Source organism: Bos javanicus, chromosome 13 (genome assembly GCF_032452875.1).
Source record: "Bos javanicus breed banteng chromosome 13, ARS-OSU_banteng_1.0, whole genome shotgun sequence".
Classification (NCBI taxonomy): Eukaryota; Metazoa; Chordata; class Mammalia; order Artiodactyla; family Bovidae; genus Bos; species Bos javanicus.
The window spans coordinates 75,433,517-75,448,069 of record NC_083880.1 but is presented as its reverse complement, the minus strand read 5'-3'; the positions used below and the strand labels follow the sequence as shown (position 1 = coordinate 75,448,069).

Below are 14,553 nucleotides of genomic sequence, written 5' to 3'. Positions count from 1 at the left end.
TCAAGATTCTGTGAGAATCAGGTAATGTCGCTTATTTCTGAACCCAACTTTTATACCTGATCATCACTGAATAATATCCTCCAGGCAAAACAATTGGAGACTGACTTTGAAATCTAGCTCTCCAAGGCAGACATGTACAGGAAATGTAGCTCTCATTACACCAGGGTCGGGGGGTTGGAGGTGGGAGAGCTGGGTATACTAGTGGTTAGGAATCAACAATTCTGGCTCTGATATGAGCCATGTAACCGTGGATGAATTACTTCTCCACGAGATTCAATTTCGCATCTGTAACATAGGGGTAATAATAATAGACCCTTCCATCTAAGGCTATTTGGAGTCAGAAATATAAGTGTTTGCTTAGCACGCTGGCACATAGTAAGTATTCAGTAACCATGAGCCACTTGTTATTCCCAAACAAATCTTGTGTCTTTTTTAAAAACAAAACTAAAACCTAATTCTCTAAAAACAAGCATGAAGAAAGGACAGCAAAACTGCAGGGAAGACATTTCCAAATTAGTTTCCCACAGACACTTAGCAAGGCATTCTAGGGGTCCCAAGGTGTCCGAAAACTCTCTCCTCTACATCAAACTACTAGCAAGCCCCCAATCTCCCTGCTTAGCCCCATCCGCCCAAAAGCCAGCTTCTGTGTCCTCTTATCATTGTCTTTCTCGTGGGTGTCACAGCAATGCTGGAGAAATTCGGAGCGTTTCAGACATTTGCTGAGTTTAAGACATTCTTTCTCCCCTCCCACCCGCCCCGCTTCACTCCACACTCCAAAATTAAAGTCTCCAGGGAGCCCGGGCTCTTTAGCAAGGGGAGACCGCCAGAAAGCCCCATCACAGACCCGGAGGTGAATAATCTCAGCTCCATTCTTTTCCACGGCTGGATGGGGACAAAACTTTGTTTACAACACAAGCGGCAAGTCACAACTTGTTATGCCACATGACACCCTCTAAGCAGTGAGCCACCGCTTCCCTCTACTGTACTAGCCACACAAAAGGCCAGAGGGGCAGGAATCTGCCCGCTCGGCTTCTCTCCCCCTCCCCCTTCCCAACTAGGAAGGGCATTCAGACCTTTGCTGGGAGACAAGTGTTTCCAGAACGCTGTGAAACTAAAGTTCCCATCCTTGCAAATAATACACACCCACAAAGGAAAACAATCTTCTTTGCAGCGAAACCCTTTCTGTGTCTCCTGTGAAGAGATTTTCTCCCTGCGTGGAATTTCCATCAGCCCCAGTGTTGGTACCAAATTCAGGGATGCGGCAGAATCCTCTCCACCTCTCTGAATTTTCAGGAGCTGCCCATCAACGAAGACCGAAAGGTCTGTACTTACATCTTGTGCCCCACCGGCCAAAAAACACATACGTGTTCTTAGAACAACAACAACAACAACAAATTGTTTTGGAGACTACTAATACCTTAACCGCAAAGTTACTACAGGAAGGGGATGGGAGGCGAAGCAGTTGACCAGAAGGAACACAAGCCATTTTCGACCTCTGGCTTCCACATCGCCAAACACCAGGAATGAAACCTCAGCTTTGAAGGAAGGGGTGGCCCCGGAACCTGCTTTTTTGGTGGAGCCGTGGGAGGGAGAGATCCAAAGGAGATGGGAATTCCAGCCCTCCGCTCTAGCTTCTCCCTGCAAGAACGTCTTCAGAATCCAAATGAAGATCTTTCAACCGTAGACTCAGAACCCCCCACTCTGTGTCCACTTGAACCAAACACGTCTAACAGGCAGGAATTTAGACTTGGCCGAGGTGAAGAGAACTGGTGGTTTTCGCCCTGTTTTGGTGACCTTCAAGGGCTTATTTATGCACTTCAAGCTCATGACCTAATACATGTTGGTTTGGCTTCTTTTCTCATAATAGCAGCCTGTAAAAAGCTTTTGAGAATTCCCCGTGTTTTCTTATTTTGGGTCAAGAAAATAAAATCGATATCTAAGTAACCTTAAAAAAAAAAAAAAACTCAGCCTGCACAATCTAAAAATTTGGAATGTTTCCACCGGGACTGCAGATATCTCTGAAAGCCTCAAGATCATCAGAGTAAGACCCACATTTGCCATTTTTAAGGTGAGGTATTTGGTAACAGCATCTGTGAGAATTAGCTAAGAGGGACTTTTTGACATAAGTCAAACAATGACATTTAAAACTCACGTTAAAGCAATTACCGTGTGGAATTTTTCTGTGTTTTTCCCATTTCTCAAACAGAAGTGTATATGTTTTCAGCATAGTTTCTTGCTGTAATTTTCTTTCTTGGCAAATCCACATCTTAACCATGAAACCCAAAGTATGCACGCTACAGAAACAATAATGGTTGAAACAGACTCGGCCGTCTCTGGCATGATTTTTCTTAACAAAATTAAAACGTCTTTTGGCTAATATACTGTACATTTCAGTTATGAAAGACCATTCTTGGGAGATGAACAGAAAAGAAAGGGGAATTGACAGATTCAGCTGATGCGAGACAAAAGTAAAACAGTAGTCTAACCCTTCAGTTCCTCATTCTTTCGGAGAAAAAAAATGTCGATTTTAACATTTTTTTCCTTTAGTTAAATTCACAGAGAGCCGACAATTTTCCTCCAAATGATTATAAGTACATGGGTGCAGATATGTTAAAGCTGGGAATACGGATCTAAAAATCTAACTTTACTAGATCTTCAAAAGGAAACTAAAGGGGAAAAACCCAAACCATTGAAACCACATCTGTTTTCATGTTATTGACACAATACTACGGATACTAAGAGAGAAAATAATTTCTAGCCTCTTTCAAATCTTTGGTTCAAGTTTAAATAGGCATTATTAGGCAAAGACAATTGGCATGTGCACATTCTCAAAACTGGTGAGAAGTAAACCTGCTTCCTTGACTGCCTGTTCCTCTGAGCTCCTGTTGTAAATTTCTGTGTATGTATATCTGAGAGCAGAGGCAGCCTTTGCAAAAACATATAAGCAGTCACTGCTGCACCCTAACTAGTATCACCAGATGGGCGATGACACGCAAGACAAAGTCCTGCTTTCTACAGACCTGGGTCTATGTGCAGAGACCCCTTCATCCATCCCTCCAGGCTCCATCCCAAAGTGGGGGCCCTCTCAGCCCTTGCCTGACCCTCAGGCTGCCTGTCCCAGATTCAGGCAACCGCCAAGCCTCCCTTAACCTTCAAAGTGGCAAAGATAAATCGCTCTGGTTACCTGACTCTTGGGACCACCTGTTCCAAATTATTCTTCGAACTCCAAATGTTTGTATTTCAACCTCCAAACAGCAACCCACCCATAGCGATCCAGCACCTTCCAGTAAACTGGATTTGGACAGCCTACCGTAATGTTTTCGGGCCTTGCCACTGCCGGTAAATTTATTGACTCTTTTTAGGAACTGAAATGCATAGCGTTATAGTATTGAAGGAACAAATCAAATTAGTCCTTGTAAATAAACTTTTTTTTCCCTTTATAGACCATATACAACCTGCTAAATATCATGGTTCACCAAGGCCCAGATTTGTGTTTTCCAAACACTTAGTGTGCTTTTTCTATCATTTAGGACAGTGGCAAAAAAACATCAGGGTACAATCAGAAAATCATTGTGCTCAGGGCATTTAAAATGATCCAAATTCAGCATCTCTTTTCAAAGGGAAACGAGAGCAGAAATATTCTCGGAGGCAAGGTTTTCACAGCCCCGTCAGTAGAAGGCTAAAGGCCTAGATTCTGGCCCACGCGCCCTTCAGCTTTGTCAGACATTTGACTTGTGACTGCGTTTCTTTGTTAACGAAGTTGGGAAAATTAATAATAGTAACCATACCTAACTCAAAATGTTGTCAGAGCCATCCTGAAAAATACATGTCAAGAGTTGACTTCAGGCCTGGCATACAAACGCTCGGTTATTTTCATCATCACTGTTAATACAAGGACAGAAATTAAGCAGACAGAAATGACAAAGCGATCGATACCAAGTGAGCAAAAGAAAGAAAAAAAGCAGCCAAAAAAATAAAATGTAAAGCCTATGGCTTTCTTCGTCCTTTTTCCCTCCATCCACCTGGCCGGCACTCTCGTATCTTGGAATTGATTCTAAATCACACGCAACAAAGAACTAGTTCTAGCCCCTCTGATTCATTTCCAGCAAGACAGTGGGTCTAACTAAGACAGTCATTTCAAGTATTTGTCACCTGACTGAGGGGGTTTATCCTCGGATTAGAAGAGGTGTTAGTTAAACACCATTAGGCCAGTTACGATCTTCAAATAGGAAAATGAAGCATTGTCTCTGGCGAATTCTCGCTAATTGCTTCCCTACCAGAGCCTTCTTTTTGTTTTGTATGTTTGGGACTTTTGAACAGCCACAAACGGCAGGGGGACAAAAAGTGGGCCCTTCGGAAAGCTGTTATGATATAGGGGGTTGGGGGTCAGAGAGGAAGGTGGGGAGTGAGGGAGGCGTTGTGGGGCGGGGAGTGAGTGGATATGTGTGTTTTCTGTCAACGGGCCGTGTCTTCTCAGCTCTGGGGTTAATTCTCTGTAAAGGGATTCCTTTTGAGCCGAGTCCACCGACTCCTTTTTCAGAGCAGCTAGCTTGGAAAAAAAGTTTCCTTCCACCAACAAAACTCAATCTTGGCAAGAGGCAGAAGGTTCAGCCTTCGGAGGTAACTGAATAACCAGCCACTTCATCTCCGCAAACCAACTCTCCCCCGCCACAACCCCACCCTGCAGATAAGGAGAAACTACATCAGGAGAAAGAGGTAAAAAAATCTTTAAGGGGAAAAAGTTATCCTCTCCTGGAAGGAATTGACGTCAGGCCAAAGAACCCTGCATTTTATCTGTGCCTAGTGGAGAGAAAGCCTTCTGACCCAGTCTCCATGCGCATGCGCGTACACACACACACACACACACACACACACACACACACACACATACACACACACACACACACTCCAACACTCATCACTACACCTCAGACCTGTGGCCACTGCCTAATACTTATGGTTTTCCTTCTTCCCTGAGCATTTTTATGCTAAGGAGGCCTGTCCTCAAAGACAAAACTCAACCCCTGATACAACCCACCTCCTTGGAGAAAAGAAGGCACCGTGTGTGGTGTGCTTGGATATTGAGGGCCAGGCAAAAAAAAAAAAAAAAAAAAAAATCCAAACAAGATATTCCCACTTCCTTCATTTTTTCTTGACAGCCATGGGCTCTTTCTGCAGAGAGAGGCATCTGTCATGAGCTGCCGGGAACCCCACTTATGCAGCATAACGGCCTGCGATTTTATTATACAAGGAGTTTATTGCTGGCCTAATTAGTTTCAAACTGGGCATTCCAGCTGAGGACACCTAAAAAACATCTGGTGGAAGGAGTAAGAATGAGTCCTCGTTTTTTGGAGCTGGTTACGGTTGGCTTTCTGCATAACTCTGGTCTCCTGCGCCTGACACAAGTTATCTTTGGAAAAGTAACTGAAAAAATAAGGAAACGGTTTCTTCTTTGTGGGAAAGGAGTCATCTTGTCCTGGGGGAACCAAAAACGTCTTAAAGTGGACGTGCCTGAATTGTGGATACTTTTCCCCAAGCTGCCCAGGATCTCAGTAGCTCGCTCAACCTAATTCAAAATGTACTCAGCTGCACCACAAAGCATTTATTTTGTTTTTGGTCTTTTGTGTGAGTGTGTGTGTGGAGGACTCTTTTGCTCTCCCAACAGCAGCTAGCATTTTATCAATTTATCCGTCTGGAACAAGGCTTGCCATCTTTTACATGCAATTTAAAGCAGAAGTAATACCGCGTATTTGAAACAGCGTGTCTTGGGTGTTTTTGCCAAATGGTAATCCTATAACAAGTCAACAAATCATATTTCTTTATGATGTGTTTAATACAACACAAAAGGCATGAAAAGAAGATTCTAAAACACCAGGGCTGAAAACATCTGTTTTTCTAAATCTCAAAGTATTGGGATAATAACCTTTTGTTGTATTGTCTTTAGCTATTTCATATTAGGAAAGATGTATGTGTTTATAGAATATTCTCATACATACAGTCACTATACTCAATAGATGAGCTATTTTCAAGACAGGAAAAATGCTGAGACCTTTAAGGTAAAATAGTTTATCATATTGTGAACCTACAGGTACAAGACTGGAGCGACTAACTAGGTATGGGACACATGAAGTGCTTTTTTAAAAGGTCAGGTCCCTTCAGATCTAGCCACATAGGTCGAAACTGCAAAATTTAGAATTTCCTCAAAAGGCAAGGAGATTTGGGATACAAACAGGAGTTTACGCTTAGTCTAAAGTAAGATTCATACTGTCGGCATTTGTTACATAAATTACTAATTAAGTTTTCCTAGTCTGAGTATGTCTAAATGCAAGGAAGTATAAAGTTTAAGGGGCTTAAAGTGATGGGGAGAGAAAGGTGGGGGAACAAAATGAAACTTTCTTGGGCAAAAAAAAAAAAAAATCTTGCCTGAAGATTTTTTCACAATCATTATTTTAAAAAGGAGGTTCTCCTCTCCGCCTCCAACTCCCCTCCTCCACCCCGCCGCCCCCCAAAGGACCATAGGCTGGTAAGGCGGCTACTAGTTCAGACTAGAAGTAGAAATTTCACTCAAGCAGGAAAGGGCTCGCGAAATGAACAGATTCGGCTTGAAATACAATTGTCCGCTGGTTATAATTTCCTTTGGAAGGGAGCGCCCTAACTCAAACCTAATTCAGCACTCAGTTTCTCACTTGATGTTTGTAAATCATTCTACCTTGCCTCTGCCTTGCCCACAACACCCAGCTCCGATGCTCACTCATTCCACTGCGCCCCGTAATTAAAAGGTACCTCCACCAGGGGTGATTTATATATACCTCAAGGTTATTTTTAAAAAAGTAATTCGAAAGATTACGTTGCATTTCGGGGGAAGAAAAGAAAAAAGTTATCCATAAAGTCGCAGCATCAGTCTTGCTTTTTAAAGAGCAAGCGTGCATGCTGTCAACTCTTAGCCCCAGTGAAGCTTCGAAGCTTCGCTAAAGGAAAGTAGGAACCTTAAACCGTCAAAGCGCTTCCCTTTCACGCAGCTGAGAATTTCGCGTATTGAGGATTTGGGGATGCGAAAGTTTTTCCCGGTCAAGCTTTCCTAACATTTCTTAATTGTATAACCTATTTGTTTGGGGACAGGAGATAGATTTAAGAGCCATCACAGCCGTTTAAACCCCAGGCTGCTCTCCTAAAAAAAAAAAAAAAAAAGCAACAACCCCATTCCATTCTCCGCTTTGTCCCATTACAGCAAACTCTCGCTTCCTTCTAAACATCCTTCTGATGTAAAGTTTTCTAAGTTTCAGCTCCAACTTCATCTAGCGCCCGGACGCCCGTTCCGGTACAAAGCCCGGAGAGCTGGACCATAGCTGGCCGAGCGCAGATGGATTTTTTTTTTTTTTTTAAGAGATACAGCTAGAAAAAGGTTCAGGGGGCCATTCCAGCCCCATCCCTGGGATTCCAGCCGTTTGCTCCGTTACCCCATTACCAGCGCCCGAGGGCGTGAGCTTGGCTCCCGGCTCCAGGCGTCTCTGGGTCCGATAAGCGGATCGCCGCTCATCGCTAACCACCCGGGCCATAAAACGAACCAAACGCGGAGGACCCCGGCGAGTCTGAGCGTCATGCACTTGTCCCGCGCTGGAGCGCACACTTCAGGGTCGTGGCCTTCCGGGCGAAAGGGGAAACTGAGGCCCCGGGACCGGCTTTCCCTAGATCTGCGCGCTCTCCCCGCTGCCCTTGTGCCTGAGACACCCTGGGAGCCCCGGACGCCGCGACCCTGCCGGTGCGCCCTCGAGGGCCCCGACAGCTGCGGAGGCCCCGGCTGGCCGAGTGCGAGAGAGAGGCTCCAGGCCAGGGGGTCCGGGTCAACACCAGCGAATCCCCGCAGGCAGGCCCGGGCTGGGCGCCGCGGGCGGTACTCACCGCGCGCAGTGGAGAGGGCGCCCGGGCGCGGCGCGGTGCCGGCGACCAGGCGGGCGCGGGTCGGACGCGGCCGGGCTGACTGCGGCGGGCACGTTGCTGCCTCTGCTGCCGCCACTGCCTCCGCCTCCTGGGCTGCCGCGGCCGCTGCCTGCGCGGGGAGGACCGGCCCCTTCCCCTCCCTCGGCCGGGCCCTCCCTCTGCCCCCGCCCGGGTCCCCGCGCCGCGACGTGGGCGCGTGGGGGCGCCGAGGCGCGGCGCCGGGCTCCGCGGGCGCGCACACCCCCGGCGGCTGAACGCGGGGCGCGGGGCTCCGGCCCTGCAGCTGCCTCGGCGCTGCCCTCGGCGCCTGCCGCCCAGCCGGACGCGCTCGCTCCAGCCGGTCCTAGAGGAGGCGAGGTCTCAGCCTCCTCCCCACCCACCGACACCCACACCTCCTCCTTCGGCAACCCAGGCGCGGCCCCCCCAGAAGAGAAAGACTGCTTGGAAGGGACCTCAAGGGTGACACTGCATTCACTCATTCAGCCACCTCTTCATTCATTCCACATCTGTGGACCATCTATGTGCCAGGTACAGCTCTTGGGAGATTCAGCTAGAACAAGTCAGACTAGTTTTGTTCCTTCCCGGAACTTAACTGGGAGACCGTAAACAAACAATCAAGTAAAGAATCAAGTCAATTTCAGAAAATTATAATTATTATGGCGGAGGGGAAGTATGTGCTGGGGCAAGGGAACAGGAATCTTGGCTGGAGTAGTCAGGGAAGACCTCCCTGAGGAGGTGACGTCCGTATGATGAGAAAGTGTCATTTCTGAAGATATCTGTGGGAGGAGAGTTGGAGGATCTCCTTTGACCTGTTTTACATGTAGGAGGAACTGAGGTCCCAAGAACTTAACTGGCTTACCTAAAGCCTGGTATAATGCCCTCCACACATACCCTTAAATGAAGGCACCCCACTTCATCCTCTCCTCTTTCAATCTTCCCCGTAATAAACTGTCATGAACAGAGCCTGTACCGCAGTTTTCTTCCTCTCACCCACCTTCTAATGTTCAGGAAGCCCTTTATAAGCACCCAGGCTGCTTCAATCTGAAAGCAATGTCAACCACTGCCATTGGTTAAGCTCAAGCAATCATATTTTTCTGGGATCAGGATGCCCAGATAAATGTGAATTATAGAAAAACAGAACTAACTTTTAGTATAAGTATGTCCTCTGCAATAGGTGACACATACTTTTACTAAAAATGTATTCACTTTTCTCTGAAATTGCAATTTAACTGGATGTCCATATTTTTATTTGCTATATCTGGCCTCCCTACATCCATCCAGTTTGCAGGACATTTCCTTGTCTCCTCTGATCCCCCAAAGAGACCAGAAGGTAGATGCTGCTAGCATGCCTATTCTTTAATTTTTAAAAAAAATTTTAATTTGGCTTCCCTGGGTCTTAGTTGTGGCACAAAGGGTCTTCAATCTTCGTTGCAGCATGTGGGATCTAGTTCCCTGATCAGGGATGGTACTGCGGCCCCCTGCATTGGGAACTTGGAGACTTAACCACTGAACCCACCAAGGAAGCCCCTAGCATGCCTGTTTTACAAATGATCATCTAAGCTCAAAGAGAAGGCAGAAAATGTCTGAGTCAGGGTTGAAGTTCAGATCAAGCTGACTTCAAAGCGCTTGCTCTCAAGATATAAAGCCTGTAACTCCACCTGTGGGGTTACTGGGAAGACAGTGAAACTTAACCCTTGGGTCCCTTACTTGCTATGCCTCTTTGTAAGGCCCTGACAGGGACCTAGAAATCTATTCATGGGTCACCTGTTCATGTGAAATTTACGAAAGTTGTTTGCTTTTGTTAGTGGCAAGCGGCAGAGCCCACCATCTCTCTCCACTCTGATTCCCCCTGGAGCACTTGACCTTGAGTAGGGTGTATGGGAGTGGCCACTGGCATCTCAGAGATCCAGCGGAAGGGAAGAGGAGTTGGGGATTTGTGATGTTGGTGGGATTCTTCAGCTTCTTAAAATATGCCTGTCGTGATTTCTTTTTTTTTTTTTTAATAATTTTATTTATTTTATTTTTGGCTCTGCTGGGCCTTTGCTGCTGCACAGACTTTTCTCTAGTTGTGGCAAGCAGGGGTTACTCTCTAGCTGAGGTGTGCAGGCTTCTCATTGCGGTGGCTTCTCCTGTTGCAGACCACGAGCTTTAGGCCATGCAGACTTCCGTGGTTGTGGCTCCCAGGCTCTAGAGCACAGGCTCAATAGTTGTGACACACAGGTTTAGTTCTTCTGCAGCATGTGGGATCCTTCCAGATCCGGGATCGAACCCATGTCTCCTTCATTTGCAGGTGGATTCTTTACCACTGAGTCACCAGGGAAGCCCCTGTTGTGATTTCTTAATTCAAAGAAATTTCGTACCTAATTTCAGACTCATAATTTCGTATTCTTTTTCTTAAGTAAAAGGCCCTCAAGTTGTATAAGCAGCGGGCCCTGCTCTACCAGGAGCCACCTCTGGTCAAAACTTACTCCATCCCTTTTCTGCTCCCCAAAATTCAGGCATGCGAATCTATTAATATTCAGTGAACACGGTTATTCTCCTCCAGTGACATGGCTGAGGTTAGATTTCCTGTTTCTGGATGAAGTTAACTCTCCTGCTGTCTAGCTGCAGGATGTATATGTGTATTTGGCCTTGACTTTCTCATGTCTAAAATGGAGATGGTGACTTACATGTGTCCTACTCTTTGCGATGCCATGGACTGTAGCCCATCAGGCTGCTCTGTCCAGGGGATTTTTCAGGCAAGAATACTGGAGTGGGTTGCCATTTCCTTCTCCAGGGGATCTTCCCCACCCAGAGATCGAACCTGGGTCTCCTACATTGCAGGTAGATTCTTTACCAAATTAGCCATCAGGGAAGCCCTGGACAAAACAGTACCCATCTTACATTATTATTGGGATGATTCACTGAGATCATGTTCCTGAACCTGTGACTGTAGTTGGGCACGAGCATTGTTCTATATATATTGATATTACTGTACAAACTTTGCTTCCCATAGCATCTTTGCAAAAAGTTCTAAGTCATTATAGACTGAGCATCTTAATGCTCTCCAGAGGTGTTTAATTTATCTGGGTCCACAAGCCTTCATAGAATGTTGTTTAATTTATTTTTTAAAGATATTTATTTATTTGGCTGCATTGGGTCTTAGTTGCATTATGCGGGAGCTTTCTTTGTGGATTCTCTAGTTGTGGTGCTTGGGCTCTGTAGTTGCACGTGGGATCTTAGTTCCTGACCCGGGATCAGACCCACGTCCCCTGCATTGCAAGGCAGAATCTTGATCACTGGACCGCCAGGGAAGTCCTAGAATGTTGTTTAAATAGTGGCAGTAAGCAGCCTTTTTTTTTTTCTAAAGTAAAAGAATGGAGTAGACTGGAATAGAAAATATCAAGTGAACTGCATGCAGAGTAAGACTGTGTGTGTGTGTGTGTGTGTGTGTGTGTGTGTGTATACTGGGTTAGGATGTGAAATGTGTTCCTTCTTGCAAATGGTGGGCAAAATGGTGATGAACACTTATTAACCAAGAGTACTCAATGGAATACAAAGGGTTAATCTATTCCTACCCGCCTTCACCTTCTCAACTCTTTCACTAGAATCTGGCCCATTATCTCATAAATCGAAGCCACACCCTATGGCCCCCAGAGACAGAAACAGGAGGCAGGTGCTTATTAATTTTATTTTTTTCCTTCTCTTAGGGCAGTGGTTCTCAACCCTGGCTTGCACATTAGAATCTCCAGGGGAGCTTTTAGAAATCCCCATGTTGAGGCCTCACCCCAGACCAATTAAACCAGATTCTCTGGAGGAGGGACTGAGGCATCAGCATATTTTTTTAAGGTTCCCAGTGATTCTAGTGTGCAGCGGAGGGTGAGAATCCCCATGTTTGGGAGAAAAAGGACTTGATCACAGATTCACAGCATATGAGATGGAAACTCAGATAAGATTTAAGGCACCCATTTCTTACTCAAGATCACTTAAAATCCAGCCCCCTTCCTATGCAGGAGCACTTCTTTCCTGTCCCTCTTTCCCTTGATTTCTTCTTGATAACTATTTGTCCTCATTTTATAATGACCAGAAAAATAATCCCAGACAAAATCTGAAAATGCTAACCATAACACAGATTCTTTGGAGTGTAGACCACAGGCATGCCTAACCTGGAGTAAAGTATTTTTTCCCCTAAAATCTTCCAAGTATAAATGTCCTCTGAAGCCAGAAGACCAGCTTAACTTTGAAAACAAAAACTTCACAAGGTTTTCAACGTGTATATACATATCCTACAAACACATACGCACTCACCATGCCAAATCATGCCTTATTCTAATCACATTCCTTTCCCATCTGTAAAAATCTCCTCTACAGAAAAAGCATCGTTTTTTTGTTTTAATGCATTCGTTTAAACCTTGACTTTTTCCAAAAAGGACTTGAGGTTACATGCAAAAACATATATGTTGCAGCAGAATGAGAAAACAAGAAAAGCAGGTGAAGGGGAAACATGGAGAGGGAAAGAAAAGGCACTCAAGGGTGAGATTTGCATAAATATGTAGGGTAGGAGGTTCTGAGCACTTCTTGTTGGCGGACTGAGAATTAGATGCTGAGCTTCCTGGCAGTCAATGCAAAGGGGAAAATGCAATCGATTATATGAGTGGCTTTCAAACTTTATTGAACTCAAAAGTAAGCATATTGTGCTTGCTTTGGTAGCACGTATTCTAAAATTGGAATGATACAGAGATTAGCATGGCCCCTGGACAAAGATGATGTGCAAATCTTTGAAGCATTTCATGTTTTTAACATGAATTTAAAAGAAAAAAAAAAAGCAAGCATGGCAATCGGTGGTTAGGACTCCTTGCTTTTGCTGCTGAGGGCCCGGGGTTCAGTCCCTGATTGGGGATCTAGGTTCCCACAAGCCACACAAGCGTACATAGAATCTCCATATGGAAATCAGAGTTGAAAAATCCCAGCCGCCTGCCTTGCACCTTTCTCCTGTGGGTACTTGTAAAGGGTCTTGAAGAAGCATCCAGAGCTCTGCAGAGTCAAGATCGGAAGCCATGGATTTCAAAGTGCTTCGCTGGGTTCATGATCCTCAGAGCCTGTAAGACAGAAACTAACAGAACTACTTGAACAAATCAGAATGCTTTCTGATACTGGGACAGGAGAGAGTGGAATGGGCACTATTTGTAATAAAGCATGTTTGGGATTAGCACATGCAAACTAGTATATGCAAGATGGATAGACAAGGTCCTACTGTGTAGCACGAGGAGCTACATTCAATGTCCTGTAATAAACCACAGTGGAAAAGAATATGAAAAAGAATATATATAACTGAATCACTCTGCTGTACACCAGAAGCTAGCACAACATTGTAAATCAACTATGTTTCAATTAAAAAAAAACAGAAGCAAACATCAGGACTTCCCTGGTGGGTCCAGTGGTTAAGACTCCAACCTGCCAATGTAGGGGGCACAGGTTTGATCCCTGGCTGGGGAACTAAGATCCCCCATGCTGTGCAGCATGGCCAAAAGATTTTTAAAAATCAAATCAATTATAGCATAAACCAGGACTGCTCCAGGCAGACTGGGACAGATGGCCACCCTGCCTAAACAGAACGGCTTGGATATGTCCTGAGGACAAAGACATGTGAAGCTCCATCAAGTGATCACACAAGAGGCGGTGACAGCTTCCATAAGTACACCAGGGGCTGTGAGCAATCCTCCTTGAAATTACAAAATCATCAACCTAACACTTCCTGATGTGGGTTGGGGCATTCCATCCACATCTCTGACAAGACCCCAGTCAGCACTCTGGATCAGATCTATGGTTATTATGCAATATCACTGTGCTGAAAAAGGGTGCCCCGTACTGGGTGGGCTGACTTGATGGGTTCCTACAAACACATCAAGAGTATTTTCCCTGAAAGTCTGCAGTTCCTTATCTCTCACTCTGCTGGAATCTCTAGAATATCTGCCAGGGACCTCTTTGGCAGTCTGCTGAAGTCCAAGGACATTTACTCAGAAAAATGCTTGTAGATATACAGAAATGCATATAATGCACATGGGGTGCTAAAAAACTGAATAATGATAAGAAACAATTTCTTATTTCTTACTGATAAGAAAAAGATTACCTCACATTGTTCACAAAAATTAACCCAAAATGGAAAAAAAAAAAGTAACCCAAAGTGGATTAGAGCCCTAAAAGGAAAGCTTAGAACCGTAAATCTTCCAGAAGACAACACAGGGAGAAAATCATTGCAACTCTGAGGTCGGCAAACATTTCTTAGAGCACTGAAAGTACCAACCATGAACATCAGTAAACTGAGCTACATCAAAGTATAAAACCTTTTGTTCTTCAAAAGACAAAATTGAGAAAATGAAGAGCAAGCTACAGAATGGAAAAAATATAATACTTCTACCAGACAGACATAAAAATATAAGGGAAATATAACAATATATGAAGAACTTGAACAACTCAATAACTATTCCAAAACAATTTAAAAAATGGGTACAACTTCTGAACAAACACTTCAGAGAAGATACATGAATAGCCAATAGGCACAAAAATAGATGCTCAACATCATCAATCATCATGGAAACATAAATTAAAAAATATAATGAAATACCACTGTGTAGT

At 44.8% G+C, this 14,553-nt stretch overlaps 1 protein-coding gene and 1 non-coding gene across 3 annotated transcripts in view; one reads left to right on the top strand and one right to left on the bottom strand.

Moving 5' to 3' along the window:
- Positions 1-8,452, bottom strand: part of EYA2 (EYA transcriptional coactivator and phosphatase 2) — a 262,777-nt gene extending 254,325 nt beyond the window's left edge. Inside the window, exon 1 of one of the 2 annotated variants that reach the window (XM_061437833.1) lies at positions 8,391-8,452. The gene's annotated coding sequence lies outside the window, so the exon portion shown is untranslated. Of the gene's footprint in view, positions 1-7,899; positions 8,130-8,390 lie in introns of those variants that run through there. The other variant, XM_061437832.1, reaches the window with a different exon arrangement.
- Positions 8,453-12,611: 4,159 nt separating this feature from the next.
- LOC133259970 (U6 spliceosomal RNA) lies at positions 12,612-12,715 on the top strand. The gene has a single exon (XR_009740634.1). It is a non-coding gene; the product is annotated as a U6 spliceosomal RNA (small nuclear RNA).
- Positions 12,716-14,553: the final 1,838 nt, after the last annotated feature.